Source organism: Culex quinquefasciatus, chromosome 1 (genome assembly GCF_015732765.1).
Source record: "Culex quinquefasciatus strain JHB chromosome 1, VPISU_Cqui_1.0_pri_paternal, whole genome shotgun sequence".
Classification (NCBI taxonomy): Eukaryota; Metazoa; Arthropoda; class Insecta; order Diptera; family Culicidae; genus Culex; species Culex quinquefasciatus.
Genome location: NC_051861.1, coordinates 74,233,356 through 74,253,329, shown reverse-complemented (window position 1 = coordinate 74,253,329; position 19,974 = coordinate 74,233,356). Strand labels below are relative to the sequence as shown.

The following is a 19,974-nucleotide window of genomic DNA, read 5'->3' as shown; positions in this document are numbered from 1 at the left end:
GGCCACACTAGCACACGTGTTAAAAAGGAGGGAGTTGGATGGTGTGACGGATACTCAATTCATGGGGTGTTCGGTAAATCGTTTTATCGAATATGGTTTCCATTTTTTCGCCGTTTCGGAACAATCAGTATCATGATTGCTATTTTTATACTAACATTCAGCTTTGCAAGGTTTCTAATGAATGTGAGAAATTTTGTTGAAGAGTGCTGGAATTCCATTGAATTGTTTCTAGGTAAAATATAAAATAATGAACAAATTAACAAGGGTTTGAATTATCACGATTCAAAAGCTTTCTTGTTAAGCGTGATTGCACCATTGAGCAATTATGATTAAAGTGCATTCAAAAACAGTTTTGATAAATTTTCCAATGTTGTTATCATTGTGAATTATTGCCTTCAACACAATTAAAAGTGCGATTAAAAGAGTTCGAATAGCAATCGTACAAATTTTATCTCGTTCTTATGTCCTGATTTTCCTTATAACAATCAAATTTATTTTAAAAATTGGAAATAAATAACGGCAATTTTAAGATAACCGAATAGCTGGTGTCATGTTTTATAAAAAATCTTTTTTGTTAATTTTGTTATCTTTAAGCTATTTTCATGAACAAAGAGAGTGTAAATAGATTAAGTCAGAAATAAGTAAAATCATCTTCATACAGCGATTCCACGTCAAAACAGCAGGATCTTAATAAAAAAATCTCCGATTTGGCTGAAATTCGGCTTGGGAGTTCCTTAGCCAAAATAATTAGTCATGTATTTGTTTGGAAATTAATGTTATCCTATTCGAAATAAGATGATCAAAGAATTCTAATTTCATTAAAGATGCATTTTCAAAAATCAAATCTACAGCTGAACCAATTTTAAGCTCACCACGTTTAAAAGAATGGTGATGTAACGAAATCTGTCGTTTTCAGTAATCATATCTCAGAAACCTATTATCACTCACTATTTTTGGATATGTTACGTAAAAGAAATTTAAATTTTGGTCATGCTGGTTTGACTTGGAATCGCTACATAGTGGAATATTTAATTTTCATGCATGCAAAAAACTAAGATTTTTTTTATTGTTGCCAATATTTTATTGAACTTGTTAGGAGTTAATGATCTTCACGGATTATTTAGAGTATCATTTGTCATCTGATATGAATTCTAACGGGTGGTACTTAGACATTACCTGTTCAAGTTTAGTTAAAAAATACGATTATTGCTTCTATTTTATTTTCTTCAACCGCAGTTTTATATTAATGTCTTATAACAGGGTTTGAGTTTATGAGCTAGAGAACATCTTCACAGCATTATTAGTCAAGTTCAATCTATTCGTTTCATTGCACTCTAAAATGAAAACACTTTGAACGAAATCATCAACTTTTTTTTTATTTTATTTTATTTTATTTTTATTTTTATTTTTTCTTTATTGGAGGTGGACAAAAGCCCACTTGAGCTGTGTCTGGTTATCGATAAAAGACACTTTCTCAAAAAGGCACAAAACCACCTCATCTTATCGCATCAACAAGTACACAAAACTCAAATGATACAAGACGGGGTCACTCTTAAAACTAACTCAATAAATTAAAAATACTTATAACTTACTCATGAGTTCAGCACATTCCATAAAATCTTTTCTCAATTTGTGTCACTCAAACAGTCGCCGCTCAAATTAGCAACAACTTCCTTAAATAAAATGTTTCCCCAAAAAAAGAACAACGCAAAGCGTTTGCGTAAGCATTTGGCCCCGCAAAATAAGGGTTGATTAAGTAACATGTAATGGGACACCCAACAATGCGCGCCGTCACTTTTACCCTTCTCCTTCTCTACTGCCCTTTTCCGCCAAATAAAAACAAAAATGTTAAGATGATGATGGTGATGCTCTGTCCCAAGGGCAAATTCCATTTTCTTCATATTAATTTATGGTTTCCAGCTGGCTTTCCACCCTAATGCCCCAACCATCTCACTTTCTCTCCCCACCTCCCACGTCCCACGAAAAACGACGTCAGAGCAGGAAGAACAAGCGAACAAGTTTCCTTCCGGCGAAATTTGTCCGCCAGCCAGCATCGAGCATGAGAGTAAGAAATAGAAAGCAAAACGATGTAAAATCATCACATAAAAATGCTAACAAGGGAATGAAGAGTCACAGGATGCTCCTTCTGTTTCCGTTCCGATGGCTGCTGAGAGAGCTTGCCCCCCCTCCCACCAACCTACCCTCACTCCACTTCACCTAAACCCGAAGACACGAAGAAAGTTGGGCGATGTTGACTTTTCTTAAGCCCCTCACTTTCCCCGAACATAACTGTCATTTATGACTCGGAAAATTGAACCATCTCGGAAGTTGTGGGAGATGCAAGGCTGGGGAAAACCTCCGGCTACCCACTGCCAACGCACCCACACACACACACACTATCTCCTAGATAGAAAGAGTGCATTCTTGCTAAGAAAATCTCAACGAATGTGATAAAAAAAAATATTATTTTTTAAACTATAGGAAAACTGCCAAAAAGTTAGTTCATACATAAAATTTTGATGGAGACGCGAGGTGCTTTATGTTCGATGTTTGTTACCAGAATAGGTTCATGATACCAAAACAGTGATGAAAACTATTACTTTTCGATACAAGTGCTGAAATAGTAAATAAGACGAGTGCTAAAAAAATCAAGTTTTGCAACGAGTTCCATACAACATTTTTTGCATTTCACCCAAGTAACATTTTTAAACTTACAGGTTTTATCATGGTTCTGAAAACCCTCATACGGCCTAAATAGGCTTTTATGGCCTACTCAAAACCTAAAATGTTACTAGGGCAAAATACACACATTGCGTGAAGTTATTAGTCAAAAGATCATGTATTTTGTCAATAAATCGTCTAAATGAAAAAAAGTGTTGAAAAGTATTACTTTTCGAAACAAGTGCAGAAAAGTTCAGTGCTGAAAAGTAGAACTTTTCAGCATTTATTTGAAAAATTTTGCTATTCGATTCTGTTTTTTTTTTTTTTGGTACAGAAAAGTAGGCTATTTCATCGTTCAAGAATGACAGGAAAAGTAAGTAGTTTCACGACGGAATTGCAAAATAGTAGTTTATGCAACAAGTTGCAAAAAAAGGTTTTTTTCAGCACGAGTCGTACATTTATCCAACGAGGTTCACCGAGTTGAATAAATACGAAGAGTGCTGAAAAAATCAAGTTTTGCAACGAGTTCCATACAACATTTTTTGCAATTCCAAAAAACACACACTGAGTGAAATTTTAAGTCAAATTTTCATGTATTTTGTCAATAAATCGTTTTAATCAAAAAATGTTGAAAAGTGTTACTTTTCGAAACTAGTGCTGAAAAGTTAACCTTTTCAGCACCCATTTGAATGCTGAAAAGTAGAACTTTTCAGCATTTATTTTGAAAAGTGTTGCTATTCGATTCTGTTATTTTTGGTACAGAAAAGTAGGCTATTTCGTCGTTCAAGAATGACAGGAAAAGTAAGTAGTTTCACGACGGAATTGCAAAACATAAATTTTTAGCAGTCAAATGAGTGCTTTGATAAACTACTCAGCACTGTTTTTTTGGTAATAAGTAGACCATTTTGTCAGAACAGACAGACAAAGTAAGTATTTTCAATACAAAATTGCAAAAAAAAGATGCAAACTGATCATTGATGATTTTGGAAAGATCTCTTCAAACACTTTCAAGAATTCTATTCTTTCGCAAAATTAATTTACATAAAAAATTATGCACTCAAATCCTTGATAAAAGCTTAATGCATAGAAAAAAGTTTCAGATGGATTTTTGGCTTCAATTCGTTGAAAGCAGCTCAAACACTTATTTTGTGTACACTATCCGACGATTCGTTTTTATTAAATCATCTTCCAGAAAACTAAAAATTAGGTTTTTTGGTTTTCCGTTAATTTTTAAGGGTTTGTATGTGTACCTACTCGTACGTTGGTGTTTGGTTGTCTGGGTTCAGTTTTGTTAAATTTGTAAAATGTCAGTTTGGTGGCGTCGAGAGAACTATAAAAATAGTGATTTTACAAAAATAACAATAGTTATTCTGAACAAAAAAAAAACTGCGTTTTCAAAGAGAATATTATTGCTTTGGAGTCCCGTAGCTTGAAGCAAATGTAAGCGTTTGTGTGAATATGTGTGTGTAGTTTTGGTAAAAGGTTCAAAAGCACATGAAAGAGAGAGGTCGAACGAAAAAAAAGTAGGAAAAGGCAGGAAAACCGTCAGATCGAGTGCTTGGGGGCAATAAAAGCGAAATCAAAAACTAAGCAGATAGCAAAAAAAAGCCCCTTTGAAGAAGGACCCGAGACAGCTTCGGGGTGTATAATATCCCTGGGCAATTTACATTTTCTTAAGATATAGGTGAGGATATTCTCCGTGTTCGTTGTTCACTGGGTCGGACTCCTTCCCACCTGCTCGTCTCACCCATTGCAGATTCAGAGCTTTAACCAATAAGTAGCAGTCTCTAATCGAAAGCTCCGGGAGACCTGGCCTGGTTGGCAGAGGCCGGAGTGTTTGCTCCGGATGATTGCCCCAGAGGGAGCAGCAATGTTTTTAGGAGGAAAATTCGGGCATTCGATTCGTGACGCGGGCCGTAATTTGCTTCGTTATTTTATTGATATTCACGTCACCTCAGGGTGGAGGCGTTATGTTATCGTTCCAAAAACGGAGAAGATCGTGTCGAACCTGTTAGCGTGTCGGGATGGGATTGCTCTCCCATGCCACTCCTCGTCGTAATGGATTTTTATTTTCAAAGTTTAGTCGGCGATGAACGATAAACGGTGTATGATATTTGTGCACAATGTGATAAAAAATTAATCGATGTGACTCTTTTGATATTCAAATCCAACGGATATAAAATAATATGTTGTGTTTGTGTGATTTGCCAGACTATGTGACGAACTTTGAGCTAGAAGTAATCCCAGATGTAATCTACTGCTAATCGTGTTGTCATTCGAGCAGAACAAATTGGAAAATGGAACAAAACCTGCATGAGACCACAATAGGGTGGATTAATCTTAATCTGTTCAAAGATTTTATTTGTTTGAGGAAAGTGACAAATTTGTGTAACTTTGATGTTTTGCTTCGTTTATTTTTAATTTTCTAATTATTTAAGTTGAGGAAATGCATGCATAAATCTTATTTCGAATCATTGATAATTGATTATGTTGTTGAGTTTTACTTAGTTTTAAAAGGCTCAGAAGAAACTGTAATGAATGATGTGTTGTATTGATCAAGATTCTAATATCTTAAAAAAGTTAAACATGAAAGTTACAATGTGATACAGCAAATATGACAGTAGTTGTACTAAAGTATTTTTGGAACAGTAATTGAAAAAGTTTTGTAAAAAAATATTTCTGATTAAAAAACATTTCAGTCAAACACAATAAAAGTTTTTAGAGTTTAAAAACGTCCACATTTAATTATTACCGTTATGCTTGCCAGTTTAGAAAAAAATGACTGGAAGGGTTCAAATAAAACTTTTAACATTATACTACAAGGCTATTTTTGTTGTTTGAGCAACAATGAGAAGCATTGAATTTGTTTAATTTATAACTAATACACTTTAACTTCTGAGTTTACAATTTCTAATAAATATCGTGAAGTCTTTTTTAAGAAGTTTTTAACTGTATTTGTTTATGTTAAATTTAAGTTCAATTAATCAACATGTTTTGGCGATATCCTGGATCAAAATATATTTCAGCTGAACAGCCATCCTCTTTAAACAACGTACTTTGAAGGCGACCACATAGTTTCTCACACCTGGCTGAACATCAATGTCACCAAGCTAGAACAAAAAAGAGACATTAACGAATTTCATCTAATGCTTCCTGCCCTTTTCTCGGAGTACAACAGCACAGCACCTCCGACCAAAACCACAAGCACCACTTTGCTTAGAACCAGCGAATTATCGTCGTCGCAGTCACCGTGCCGGAAAGACGGAATCGTTCAATTTTCAATTAAGATTTTTAATTTAGATAATTTTATTTCATTTCCCGCCATAGTCGCTCCACCCAACCGCACATCTTTGCAGCATCTTTTTTTTTGCTACCAACACTCTGTTCTTTCGTTTTCCATTTGGGTTTGTTGTTTTTTTTTCTTTCTCTCTAGTAAATAGTATCACTGGGAGCACTGTCATCGAAAAAACATCCAAACCAAAGAGAGAGCTTTTTATTCCGGATTGCTCTTCCATTTCATGTGACCAGGAGGCCAGAGCCCAGTCCAGTCATCCCACGCGAGTCCGGAAGTCTGGCGGAAAATGAATCGTTTGGCTGTTTATTTAAGAATTTTATTCCGCACTTTTTCACGTTCACTTTCATAGTCGGCAAACCGGTGATGGTTAAATAAATGGCCCAGATTATAGTACACTTCTGACTGACTGCGGTTAATCCCGATGGACGCTGTCAGACGGCTACGTGAGGCTGGGTTTCTGAAGAAGAATGTTTTTGAAATTTCTTTGGCTTTGTCTATTTATTTAATAAAGTTTGAAGTATATTCGCAACGGCCTTCAATTTATTTTTGATCATATTTGTGAAAAATAACAGATAAAGGACGATCAATTCAATGAAAAATCAAAACTATGCATGCAATCCATAAACAACGTAAACCCTTAAGCCAAAATAAGAAGGGATTAAAGATCATCACTGTATCAGATTGTGAAAAAAACACAAAAAATGTTTTTTTTTTCTCCGATTTCCTTCCTGAACATTAACTACCTGATTTAGTACGACCCTTGGTTAAAAAATTATTTATTTAGGATAGGAATAATTCAAACATTTTTATCCTTGGACTGTCTTCTGTGTCTAAAATTAAAATTTTTAAAGAAAAATGTAGTTCATTTGGCAAAAAAAACTGTCGCTTCTTTCTTATGCTTATGCCACTACCAAACAGTCGATTCATAACACAATATTTTTTGCACTTTTTCTCATTCAATCACCTTCAATCCAAATCCGTAGGATTAACCCTTGTGTGTGTGTTTTGGTGTGATGAGAAAAAAAAAGTCCTGCGCCGAGGGAAATTTGCTCTGCACTTGAGCTATATCCCCCTCCGTTGCCAGTTGGTTGCTCGGTCAGATCGAATTGACGAAGCGCTTTGTAAATGTTTGCTCTATCGATTTTTGTTCTCACCTGTCGAGCATTTGAGTAAAGTGCTACCTACCTGGCGGTGGTGGTTTTGTTACTCTTGTAGTTCTCTTTTTCCACTCACCTGGAAAATTTATGATGCCAGCCAAGGATCGCACAAAAAATATAACACACTGAAATGTGCACCACTTTTCCGAGCAACTCTCACTTTTTTTTGTTCAGCCTCCAGTCCCAATGGGAATGGAAATGAAAATTGAACTCCACAACACCGCACCAAAGCCCCCTGATTGACCTGGCTGGGCCCCGGAAAGCTCACTCTCGGTGGAACTGTATTGAGGTATTACCCCTTCCGGAAAATTAAACTTCTACCCCGCTCGGATCGTAAAAGCCTTCGAGTAATTCCGTTTCTCATTTAATTTAATGAAGTTTGTCAATCTCCCTTGAAAGGTGGACCGAAGGGCCTCTAAATCATAAGAAGCAGCTTCTATTTCTTTTCATGGAATTTTACCTCTTTCAGTAGAAATTTTCAGATTCAAAATTTACTTAAACGTAGAATTTCCTCAACGCGGCCTACAAAGTGTTCTCTCAGATCCTCTTCAGCTGCCTATCGCCAATAGCGGAAGATTTTGTTGGAAGTTATCAAGCCGGATTCGTCATGGAGAGATCAACTACTGATCAAATCTTCACTGTGCGACAAATCCTCCAAAAATGTCGCGAGAACCAAGTTCCCACGCACCACCTATTCATCGACTTCAAAGCCGCGTACGACTCAGTCGATCGCGAAGAGCTATGGAAAATAGTGGACGAGAACAGCTTTCCCGGGAAGCTGATCGGACTGATCAAGATGACGATGGATGTGGCTCGGTGCCGTGTGAAGATATCGGGTGCAGACATTTCAAAAGGGCGTAATATTGAATATTTGGCCCTTTTAAAATGCTAGTCTTGTTTCAAAAAATTTCAAAGTATTGTTTTCGAAATGATCAGAAAATTTAACGAATGTTTCATGTTTTAACATTGAAAATCGCACCATTAGTTACTGAGATATCGACATTAGAAAATGGTGCTTTATTTGGGTGAGACTTACAAAATTTCAATTTTCATGCTTCTTTTTCTTTAAGCAGCTGTATTTCAGCAACCAGAGATCCAATCTTCAATGTCTCTTTGAAAATTTCGTAGCAAATTTTCTGAATTTAAAAAAAAATGTAGAAATGGTCACTCAAGGTCACTATTTTTAAAAATCTTAAAACTGCAAATATCCCGTTAAAATCAAACTTTCGGTGGTTATATCCTGAAAGCAGAGCCCTTTATCAAAAAAAAAACTGTAATAGTAGTTTATGCAACAAGTTGCAAAAAGAGATTTTTTTCAGCACGAGTCGTACATTTATCCAACGAGGTTCACCGAGTTGGATAAATACGAAGAGTGCCGAAAAAATCATGTTTTGCAACGAGTTCCATACAACATTTTTTGCAATTCCGAAAAACACCCATTGAGTGAAATTTTAAGTCGAATTTCCATGTATTTTGTCAATAAATCGTTTAAGTAAATAAAAAATTGAAAAGTGTTACTTTTCAAAACAAGTGCTGAAAAGTTCAACTTTTCAGCACCCATTTCAGTGCTGAAAAGTAGTACTTTTCAGCATTTATTTTGAAAAGTGTTGCTAATCGATTCTGTTATTTTTGGTACAGAAAAGTAGGCTATTTCGTCGTTCAAGAATGACAGGAAAAGTAAGTAGTTTTACGACGGAATTGCAAAAAGTACATTTCGATTGCAAATTCAATTTTACATAAAAGTTTGAGGTCAATTTTGAGGTTGGCATCACTATTTTTTCAAACAATTATAAATCGGCGGCAGATTTCTTAACCATACTTCTCTATATGTGTGTGTGTGTGTGTGTGTGCAACCAACCAAACGGGACCACGCGGTCGCTTCTTACAAATTGAGTTGTTTCCATGTATTTTTAGATCTACATTCTATACATGCAAATAACTCGCATAGGCATTTGGAAGGTGTTAGCTCTGCCGAGCTTCGGTGACCCATTTCTACGCTGGCTAGCCGAGCGCGAGGTACTTCAGCTTTATCGACAAGCCCCGCCCTGAAGAACGTTTGGACCAATCGGATTCAAACGTTATTTAGAACTTCCGAACCCTTGTCAAATGGACAAGGACCCAGCGCGTATATAGTTGATAGTAACAGTATTCCTAATTCCAGTCATAGCTCACCAAGTCGCGAAGGCATAGTGGTTAGCATTTTTGCTTACCAATCCAAAGGACGGAGGATCGAACCCCGACTCAAGCGATTTTGATTTTTCGTTCATGTTCAGAGTTTCAAGATTTATATTTCCTATACTTTCACGTTGGGAGCAGATGGGAATCGAACCCAGGACCATTCGCTTACAAAGCGAACAACGTGACCAGTCAGCCACGGCCGCTCCTTATTAACCATACTTCTCTATAGCTCAGAAAATCTCGAAAAAAAAAACATATTTTGGGAAATTGAGTTTTTGTGAAAAAAGTTAGAGTTTAAAAAAAATCGTGTACCTATTTTTTTCTCAATATTCCTCAACAGTACCTACAGTATGTAAAAAAAGTATTTACACCCCTTGGGCACTATGCACATTTTGTGATGAAACATGTAAAAAATTTAAAGTTTGACAGGAACCTAGTAATACGTGTTATTCAGAAACTCATGCCAAACATTTTGCTACAAAAAGCTCATGAAAACATGATTTCTATAAAAAGTTATATAACAAATACTATTACGAAAATAAAATAGGTGCAAAAAAAGTTTGTACACCTTTCGAAAAATTAACATAAATAATGTTATTTGTTGACAAATCACCATAAATCCAGTCTCCCAACTCCAAATAGGCATCCTTGACTGATTAAAAAAATAATTTGGATTGAATATAAAGTTTACAAACTACTTAGTATAAAAGTTTATATAACTCTGGATATTCTATATAAAACTTATCTAAACTTAATTTTGCAAACTTTTAATTCAACTAAATGTCAATATATTACCATAGAATTGCTAAATAAACATTTTGGAGTGGGTATAACACCGTTTTGGGGGTATTTGTGTGGATAGAATAGATTTTTCGTTGGAATTTCGTACCAACCCGGAATTACGTCATAGGAAAATCCGCCGGCATCCGAACCGGTCCACGATTCATAAGTCAACCTATGTGGAATCGGAAAGGGCATAAAATTTCCGATCTTTTGATACCCATACATCTAGGTTTTCTTTAAAACCTACGTTTTTATATACCTGGGCAAAAAGTAAGTTTGATCCACGAGAACAAAAATTACGAAATTCCATACATTTTTGGCAGGTTGCTCAAACGAAACCATAACAACGTTTTTGCTTAGGTATTTAAAAACGTGGGTTTTATAGAAAACCTGGATGTATGGGTATCAAAGATCGGAAATTTTATGCCCTTTCTGATGCCACATAGGTTGACTTGTGAATTGTGGACCGGTTCAGATGCCGGCGGATTTTCCGACGACGTAATTTCGGGTTGGTACGAAATTCCAACGAAAAATCTATTCTATCGATACAAATACCCCCAAAACGGTGTTATACCCACTCCAAAATGTTTATTTAGCAATTCTATGGTAATATATTGACATTTAGTTGAATTAAAAGTTTGCAAAATTAAGTTTAGATAAGTTTTATATAGAATTTCTAGAGTTATATAAACTTTTATACTAAGTAGTTAGTAAACTTTATATTCAATCCAAATTATTTTTAATCAGTCAAGGATGCCTATTTGGAGTTGGGAGACTGATTTATGGTGATTTGTCAACAAATAACATTATTTATGTTAATTTTTCGAAAGGTGTACAAACTTTTTGCACCTTTTTATTTTCGTAATAGTATTTGTTATATAACTTTTTATAGAAATCATCTTTTCATGAGCTTTTTGTAGCAAAATGTTTGGCATGAGTTTCTGAACAAAACGTAGTACTAGGTTCCTGTCAAACTTTAAATTTTTTACATGTTTCATTGCAAAATGTGCATAGTGCCCAAGGGGTGTAAATACTTTTTTTACATACTGTACAACTATGCCAAAGACACCAAATTGATCAGAAAATTCAATCAAAAGTCACAGCTGTATAATAAATAAACCAATGACACAACCGGGAACCGTGGTAAGAGTAAGCGTGATTGCATCCCACCCAGTCGGCCTGGGTTCGATCCCAGACGGTCCTGGTGGCATGTTTCGAGACGAAATTTGTCTGATCACGCCTTCCATCGGACGGGAAGTAAATGTTGGCCCCGGACTATCCTAAAGGTTAGGTCGTTAGCTCAGTCCAGGTGTAGGAGTCGTCTCCCTGGGTCCTGCCTCGGTGGAGTCGCTGGTAGGCGGTTGGACTAACAATCCAAAGGTCATCAGTTCGAGTCCCGGGGTGGAAGCTAAGGTGTAAAAAGAGGTTTGCAATTGCCTCAACAATCAAGCTTTTGAACACCTAGTTTCGAGTAGGAATCTCGCAATCGAGAACGCCAAGGCAATGCTGTAGAGCGAATAATTTGATAATTTGAATGACACCTACAAAGTTTGAGCCCAATCAAAAAGTACAAATAAAATCCATTTCCAGTTTTGGTAGAGAGTTGCTCAGTTTACCTTAATGTTGCGTAAGGTGGTTGAGGGATAACATTCAGGGATTCCTGTCGGTCACTGACTTCTCCACGAGAAACTCCTTCCAAAAAATACGAGTTTTCACCGGCCAACCCTTGGGTGCGGTGGCAGGGGTCAATAAAAGAAGTGCACTAAAAGTCACGTCGAACGTACTGTATTGCTGGCACGTGGGAAAGCACTTGATCTCTCCCGAGGGACCAACAAAGTCCGGGCAAAAAGGGTTGCCTTGAAAACCTCGTGTACCTTTCCTGCTCCCTGAGCCGCTGGTTTTTGGGAAAATTGCAAAAAAAAGAGGAAACGAAAACATTACCCACCGCACACCATCATCGGCACATACACGTGGAGAGGTGGTGGGCCTGCCCGGAATGGCTCTGTTAAGAGAGGATTAATGGGTGAACCCGGTGTGGTGAATTTTGTTTGTGACGCCGGTGAAAAGCAAGTTTCACATTATGGGCACGGACGAGTTCACCTGGAGAGCAATGAGCACAGATCGACCAAAACTCAGAATTAAAAATCATTTTTATGGTTTACATTGACTAGTTAATATATTAAACCAAATAAAAACATTTTTTTTTGGTGCAATCACTGAACTTATTATGGAATTTTCCAAACTGTAAAAGTAATACGGATTTTTTTTCTGCAATCTGCATAAAAAACTGAAAATGCAATCAAATTTTTTGACACCCTAATAGAGCTTCTTGATTTAGCAAAATTAATCATAATTACCTGTTTTCGGTCATAAGTAGGTCATATCAGTCCTAATTTTGATGAGCAAAAATTTGAGTAACTGTTTAGAATTTTACAAATCGGTTTTTTGTGTTTCTCAATGTGGGTGAGACTTTGTCATGCAAACATTTGAAATTGAATAGTAATTTAACTATAATTTTTTAAGCGAAAAGTATCACAAAATGCTTTTTGCATTGTTACAATCATGTTACAGTCAAAAATTATCAAAATATCAAATAATTAATGAAAATACTGTTTTTCTTAAAGTGTTGCGTTTTGTTATGAGTGGCAAAAACATTAAAAAGATTTTTTTAAACACAGGTTAAAAGATATCCTGAAAATTTTTAATATACAGTCCAGACTCGATCCAAAGGGCTCGTGAAAATTTCACTTCGGGTAATCGAACGACGGAAATTTTGTTTTACGTTGCCGAATTTGTTAATGTCGAGCTTAAGTATGACCCCTACACTACGTTAAAGTGATGTAAAACTTTTAAATTCAATATGGCGGTGTTGAAATATTCAAAAAATGCATTTAATTATTTAATAGGCAATCAACTATTAAAATTTTACTAAAATGGGGTTACAGAACTTGAATTTGATGTTTAAAACAAGAAAAAGAAAAAAAATATTTTTTTGTTCGTGATTCAATTACCCGAAATGCCATACAAACCTTCGGATAATCGCACTTCGGAAAATCTAAACATTGGATAATCGAGTCTGGACTGTATTGCTTTATTGCTTTAAAAAAATTAAATTATTTGAGTATTTTTTTCGTCCCCACGTTTTTGGGAAATTTTTGGAAACTTTTCGCGGACCAAAAGAGCGAATAAAATTTTCAATTGCTTTAAACTAAAAAATATATATTTTTGACTTTCTTACTAAAGAAAGGTATAGCTTTTACATTATGGCTGAACATCATTTTCATCTCCGTAAATATTACTATTCAGCATGAATTTTAACCGGAAAAATTTCTAAAAAATCACACTGCATCAATTTTCGACGCTTCGTCGCCAAGTCGACAAGTTGTCAAGTTGAGCTTCGAATACTGGCGCGAGAATGCTGGCACATATAGTTTATTGCTCGAGATATACTCGTTTGTAGTAGCTTGTCTACCGATGTTTCCTACAACATGTAAGATATCGTAGCTTTTCAGTTTCTTTTGCCCTGTCCATCTGTGCATAATTGTCCAATGTTTATGCAATAACTTTTGTGACATAGGACATTTATCCGACTAAAATGAAATTGTTTTCCATGTGCTCCCAAAATCGCCTAAAAGTAAACTTGATTTTTCGTGCTTTCAAAAGTTTACATTGGATTCCAAAAGGCTAAGCTTTTCATCGTTTATATGGTTTTCAAAGTTTTCAATGATCGTGAAAATCAAATATGATTCCATACAACTTTTTATTCATTGTTTTTTCACAATTTTTCACAAAATTTACTGTTTTGATGTGAAAGGCAACATATTTCAGGAAACTGTCCCCTGTTAAAGGTAAATGAACAAAATTTTAAAATTCTCAAATCAAGAAAAAAAAAATTGGAATTTTCTAAAACAAGCGTCCTTTTAAATATAAAACCTTAGAAATTTACCAATAAGTTTCACATTTTTAAAGGTAATTTCCAAAATCAGTTTTATGCATCTTGTTAGTATTGTGATGTTGAACAAAACGTCACCATAAAAACACTTTGGATAAATAAAGTCAAATCTGGGTTATATTTTTATGTAAACAATGGTGGTTTGGAGCTACGCCCTTTTGGATTGTTATTTGAGAATATTTGCTGCAAATGTAATCGCTAACAAGTTCGGTCATACCTCAGTTTATCACTAATTGATTTTTTACTCACAAACTCTGTATGTTCAATATTTTTCAACATTTATTTAAATATTTTTTTTTTTTTGAAAATTGTCTTAAAAATATCGAATAATCGCATAATTTTAAATACCTCGACTCTAGAGTGTTGATATTGAATTTCATCAGAGAGAAACATATGAGTTGTGAAATTATCTACAAATGTGCTTTTCTCAATCAAATGAACACTTCTTTAAAAAGATTCGAAAAAAACGGGGTTTCGGCATGAAACATAAACATAAGTTTTTTTTTTAAATATAATTTATGATTTATGATTTATGATTTATGATTTATGATTTATGATTTATGATTTATGATTTATGATTTATGATTTATGATTTATGATTTATGATTTATGATTTATGATTTATGATTTATGATTTATGATTTATGATTTATGATTTATGATTTATGATTTATGATTTATGATTTATGATTTATGATTTATGATTTATGATTTATGATTTATGATTTATGATTTATGATTTATGATTTATGATTTATGATTTATGATTTATGATTTATGATTTATGATTTATGATTTATGATTTATGATTTATGATTTATGATTTATGATTTATGATTTATGATTTATGATATATGACAGCTAAACTATTGGTGTAGCTACAAAAAGTTTAAATTATTTCAAATATGTCCATGAATGTATCTGCAAAATCTTATTCGATTTGTACACATTCCAAAAAAGCTAATCGATGAATGCACAAACTCCGAACTTCAAAAAGGACGATGAACTTGCACGATCTATGTTCCACAAAACTTTTCCAACTCGTATTTTCAATTAATCAACTTTGAGTAAAGTTGTTCCTGCTGCCCGGAATTATCACCATTCGTTATTCGGTAGTAATTTTCTTTGCAAACTGCGTCGAGTTCGAGAGATGTACGAACTTATCAATCAGTTATATTGAAAAGTTGACTCTAGAAGAGAGGAAAAAATATCGATTCTGCCACTGCTGCTATGCTGACTGGGAGGTGCACCTTCTTGTACGACCAGCAACACCTTTTTTGCCATGACAGCTGCTTTCACTGTTGCTTTTTTGTGTGTGTAAGCTTCTTGACTCGCACAAACCAGTAAATCATTTCCTGATGCTTAGTCTTTCTTATTCTCGAAGGGAAGGACCTCCGCAAGATCGACTTTGAAGGGGTGGTCTAGAAAAAAAACATGCCAATGAAGAAAGTGGGAAAGTTTTGCTAGATCGACTTCTTCGACTTCTGCTAATCTTCTTCTTCTTCCACTTTCTCCCCCTCTTCAATGCCCAAGGACGCGCGAACCAACCGACGACTGAAGACTGGTGGCTTCTGTTTGACTAAAAGCTATTATCACACCCCCACTTTACCGCCACCACCCATTTCCAAAATTGGGACAGGACAGGACACGGAAACATCCTGGCTGACTTGCTAGTGTTGTGAAGGTATTTTGCCACCAGTCTTCGATCCTTCACTCCTTCCAGCTCGACGCTCGTCGACGTCGAAGTTGACGTTGTTTAGCTATTAATTTTTCCTCTAATTATTAATAATTAATTTCCAACCCCCGCAACACTTTTGGAGAAAAATCGCGCTGCCTGGCCGGGCTGGGCTGGCTTGAAAGGTATGCATTTAATCTTTGCGCTGAAGTTGAGAATGGTTGTGTGGGGTAAAATGAAACGATGCTTACTGGACAATGTTACAATGTTGAAAAGAGAAAACAGACAAATGTTCTAAATAAAAGGATTTAATGGCAAGCATCCCGTTTGACCCCGTTGCACCCCATGGGGCTGATGTTTGCCTAGGTCGCGGGTAACTTCTTCCATACCGACTCACGGACCAACCATCATCGCGAGACACATTTCGCAGCCAGCAAAAGGGCGGCAAACAACAAACTCTGCCCCGTGGCTAATGTAGAACAACGGCAGAAACAACAAATTCTTGTACCTTTGCGGGCACAAACCTTCCAACTTTCCACTCGCGGTGCTGGTTCTGGTGACCTTCTACAGGGCTGTCAGGACACACCCACCAACGGAGAACGGAAGTGGATGAAGTAAAGAGAAGGTTGGGGGTGACGATGGATGTCGGAATTACATTTCCGTGGCCGACTTCCGCGGTGTACACACACTTTAGGGGAGTGTTCGCTGATGAAGTGAAAGTTTTACATAATAATGATTTGTTAGTTACATTGCGCGGAAGGCGCGAATCGATTTGGTAGAGCTTGGGTCTGGGCTTCAGCAGAAGCGCTTTCGGAAAGTTTCTGCCACGGGGTTTATTAACGCCAAATTTGGTTCGCTAGAGTTCGGTGGGTAAGTGGTGTCTGTTACGAAGGAGGAACGAGTATACCGCCAACTCATTCACGGGCTTATTTTGAGTCTAATGAAATTTTCACATTTATTGTCACTTGAGAATGGTATCAGTGGATATAGGAGAAGGTTGAGTTTTTGAAAACAAAATATGTTATAATATGACTTGTCGGCTATACAGGTAACAATCAAAATATACATGCTCCACGTAGTGTGGCTAATTTTTGCTGAATATCGTTGTTCTACACGGAGAAAAAAGAGTTCCTAAAATCGTGAACAAGCGTTCATGAAAATGGGAACCACGAACAAAGTGTTCAAATTGCATGGTACGATTTTCTAAAACGTACCATGGGATTTGAACACTTTGTTCGTGGTTCCCATTTTCATGAACGCATGTTCACGATTTTGGAAACTCTTTTTTCTCCGTGTATGATTAAATATTACGAACATAAATGCAAATATTGTAACTTTAAGTAAAAAGCGATTTCAAGGCAATTGAAGAGAGAAAATGTTGACGCCCAAATAGGAATAAGATAAGAAATACAATTTTTGATGTGTTGCGCTCTATAAAAGTTACATAATTTCAAAATATATCTTATTCATATATAATATTTATTGTTAAAATTTTTACAAATGTATTTTCTCAGGATCCGGGGTTATCTTTCTTGATTGTTGTATCTTATAAAACTATAGATGATATTCCACTGAAAAGTATGATTTTTTAAGCAGTTCTGTAAATAAACTTCGTCAAATACAAACTGATAATTTCTCAAATGTACACAAAAGTATCAGCATACAAATGCGTTCTATTTACTAGAAAAATTATCCCAATTGAGGTTTCAGTTGCAACTATCAATTCAGCTATAAGCTATAACTTTATTACCACGATCGCAGGCCTGAAATTACACTCCCTTTACAAGCGATCGCTTATTTAACTAAGCCACCAACGATTGCAAGACAGTGTCTGTTCCAAACCTGAACACAACTCTTCAAAAATGATTCTCTCACTACAGTTTGTTCTTGGTTTCGCAACTGTGTTAGAGTTCTCCGATCACGCTGGAAATGAACCAATTGTGATCAAAAATTTGGGCCAAATCAAAGGTTTCAATTTGAAATCTTGTACGGGGGAGCACATTTTTGCGTTTTGCGGCTTGAAGTCTTCGATTTCAACCACCACAACCTGTAGCATCTTGGGAAGGCATGTTGGATGCTACTGAAGATGGTCCAATGTGTCCTCAGGTGCCTATGGGTGCTCCGGTCGGTAAAATGTTCGAAGATTGCCTCTTCATCAACGTCTACAGTAAGCAGTTGCCATAGGAGTCTACGAAGAAACCTTTGTTAGACGTTTTGGTTTTCATTCACCCTGGTGGCTTCCAAATGCTCTCCGGGCACATCAGGAACATGGGCGGTCTGGAATATTGGCTGGATCACGACATTGTCCTGATGACATTTGATCATCGATTGGGATCGCTGTGTTTCCTTAGCACGGGAACAGTCGATTGTCCAGGGAATTTTGGGCTGAACGATCAGGTAATGGCGTTGAAATGGGTTCGAGACAACATTGCGAGTTTTGGTGGTAATCCTGATTCGGTGACACTGATGGGCTACAGTGCCAGAGGGTTCAGTGTAACTCTCCACATGATATCTCCAATGTAGGTGGGATTGTTCCATCGGGCGATCGTGATGAGTGGATCTTCTACCAGTCAAGTGGAGTGACCCAAAGATCAGAGTAAAATTGCTCAGTTGCAAGCCAATTTACTAGGATGTTATACCAAAATGGTCACAGATATGATCGAATGTCTTCGTCAAAAGTCTGTTTCAGAATTTATGGACAGCCATGACGCACTGTTTGCCACCGTTGGTGGACCGATGCTGCTGTGGAAGCCAGTTGTAGCGCAAGCTTTTGGTCAAGAGCGTTTCCTAGATCGAGATCCAATCGGAGCTTTCATGAAGGTTGACTTTATGAAAATACCAATAATTGCTGGTATGACGACGGACGAGTTCGCTATGCTTGTGATTGAGCTTTTGAACAATGAAACGATGGAGAAAGCATTGGACGAGAATTTTGAAGCCGTAGCACCGATTGCATTGTGGTATAAATCTGAATATCGAGATATAACAATGAAGAGTCATATGTTAAGAGAGAAAACTCTGGGAAACATGCCAATCAGTTTAGAATAGTCTCTTCAAGCTTTAATTAACGTAGATATTATTTCTACAAAACTTGAACTTTAGAATAATTCTAATGACGTTGGCGTTGGAATGCATCGTTTGGTCCAGCTTGCCTCTCGAAGAATAACCAATATGAATTCAGCTATGTTGGGCGATACAGTTTCTACTGCCATCCGGACGGCAACACTCCTTATGGTGCCGCCCATTACGATGATCTTTTATACATGTTCACGATGCCTTGGAGGCCCCCAGGTCCAACGCTTCCGATCCAGAAGCCACAATAATCAACCGTTTGACCCGAATATGGATTGCTTTTTGCATGACTGGGTTTGTGCTCAAAATATTTGATTTTCAAATGTTACAACTCCACTTTAGTCTCTTTCCAGTGACCCAAACCAAGCACATTTGGAAGGCATGCCAAATTGGATGCCAGTGAGCGATGGCCATGACTACTATTTGAACATTGGACAAGAGTTGATGATGGAAGAGGGATTATTTACGGATCGTTACGCCACGTGGGACGAAATTTTCCCTCTGCCCAAAAATTAGCCAACTCTTTTCAGAAATATCATCCCTCCCGTCACCATTAAGGTAACTGACCCTGGCATGTTACGGAATCAGAAATAAATACAAATCTATTTCTAGCAAATCATGTGCCTCAAGGCATAACAAAATTAATCTGCTTTCTTTTGTACCAAAACGACGAAAAGCTACAAACCCACGTGACAAGTTGTTAGCGAGTGTGTCACCTGCCTTGCTGACAGTTACACCTCGATTCACACAAACATATCCGCACAGTCCAGAAGTTGGTTATCACTTGGACAACCGAGTACTATTAGCTGCACGGAGAAAAAAGAGTTCCCAAAATCGTAAGCAAGCGTTCATGAAAATGTGAATCATGAACAAAGTGTTCAAGTTTCATGGTACGTTTTTGAAAATCGTACCATGGGATTTGAACACTTTGTTCGAGGATCCCATTTTCATGAACGCTTGTTCACGATTTTGGGAACTCTTTTTTCTCCTTGTGGTTTTACTTGTTTCTCGATTTCTTAGGATTTTTTTTTTGGGTATTTTTTAATCTGTTTTCGACGTTTTAAAAAGCATTCCCACATTGTAGAGCTAGCTCGCACCAGAGAAGAAAGTGCTGGTTAAGTTACGGCTTGGTAATCCTGGTGTTAAGGTCATGTAACGGATGGCAAGAAATAAATCCCCCAATGGTTTGCAGCCTTTCATT

At 36.5% G+C, this 19,974-nt stretch overlaps 1 protein-coding gene and 1 pseudogene across 1 annotated transcript in view; one reads left to right on the top strand and one right to left on the bottom strand.

Annotated features, from left to right (window-relative positions):
• LOC6038636 (irregular chiasm C-roughest protein) overlaps positions 1–19,974 on the bottom strand; it is a 201,015-nt gene that overhangs the window by 157,586 nt on the left and 23,455 nt on the right. The gene's annotated exons all lie outside the window — the stretch shown is intronic.
• On the top strand, positions 7,721–18,284 carry LOC6038641 (annotated as a pseudogene).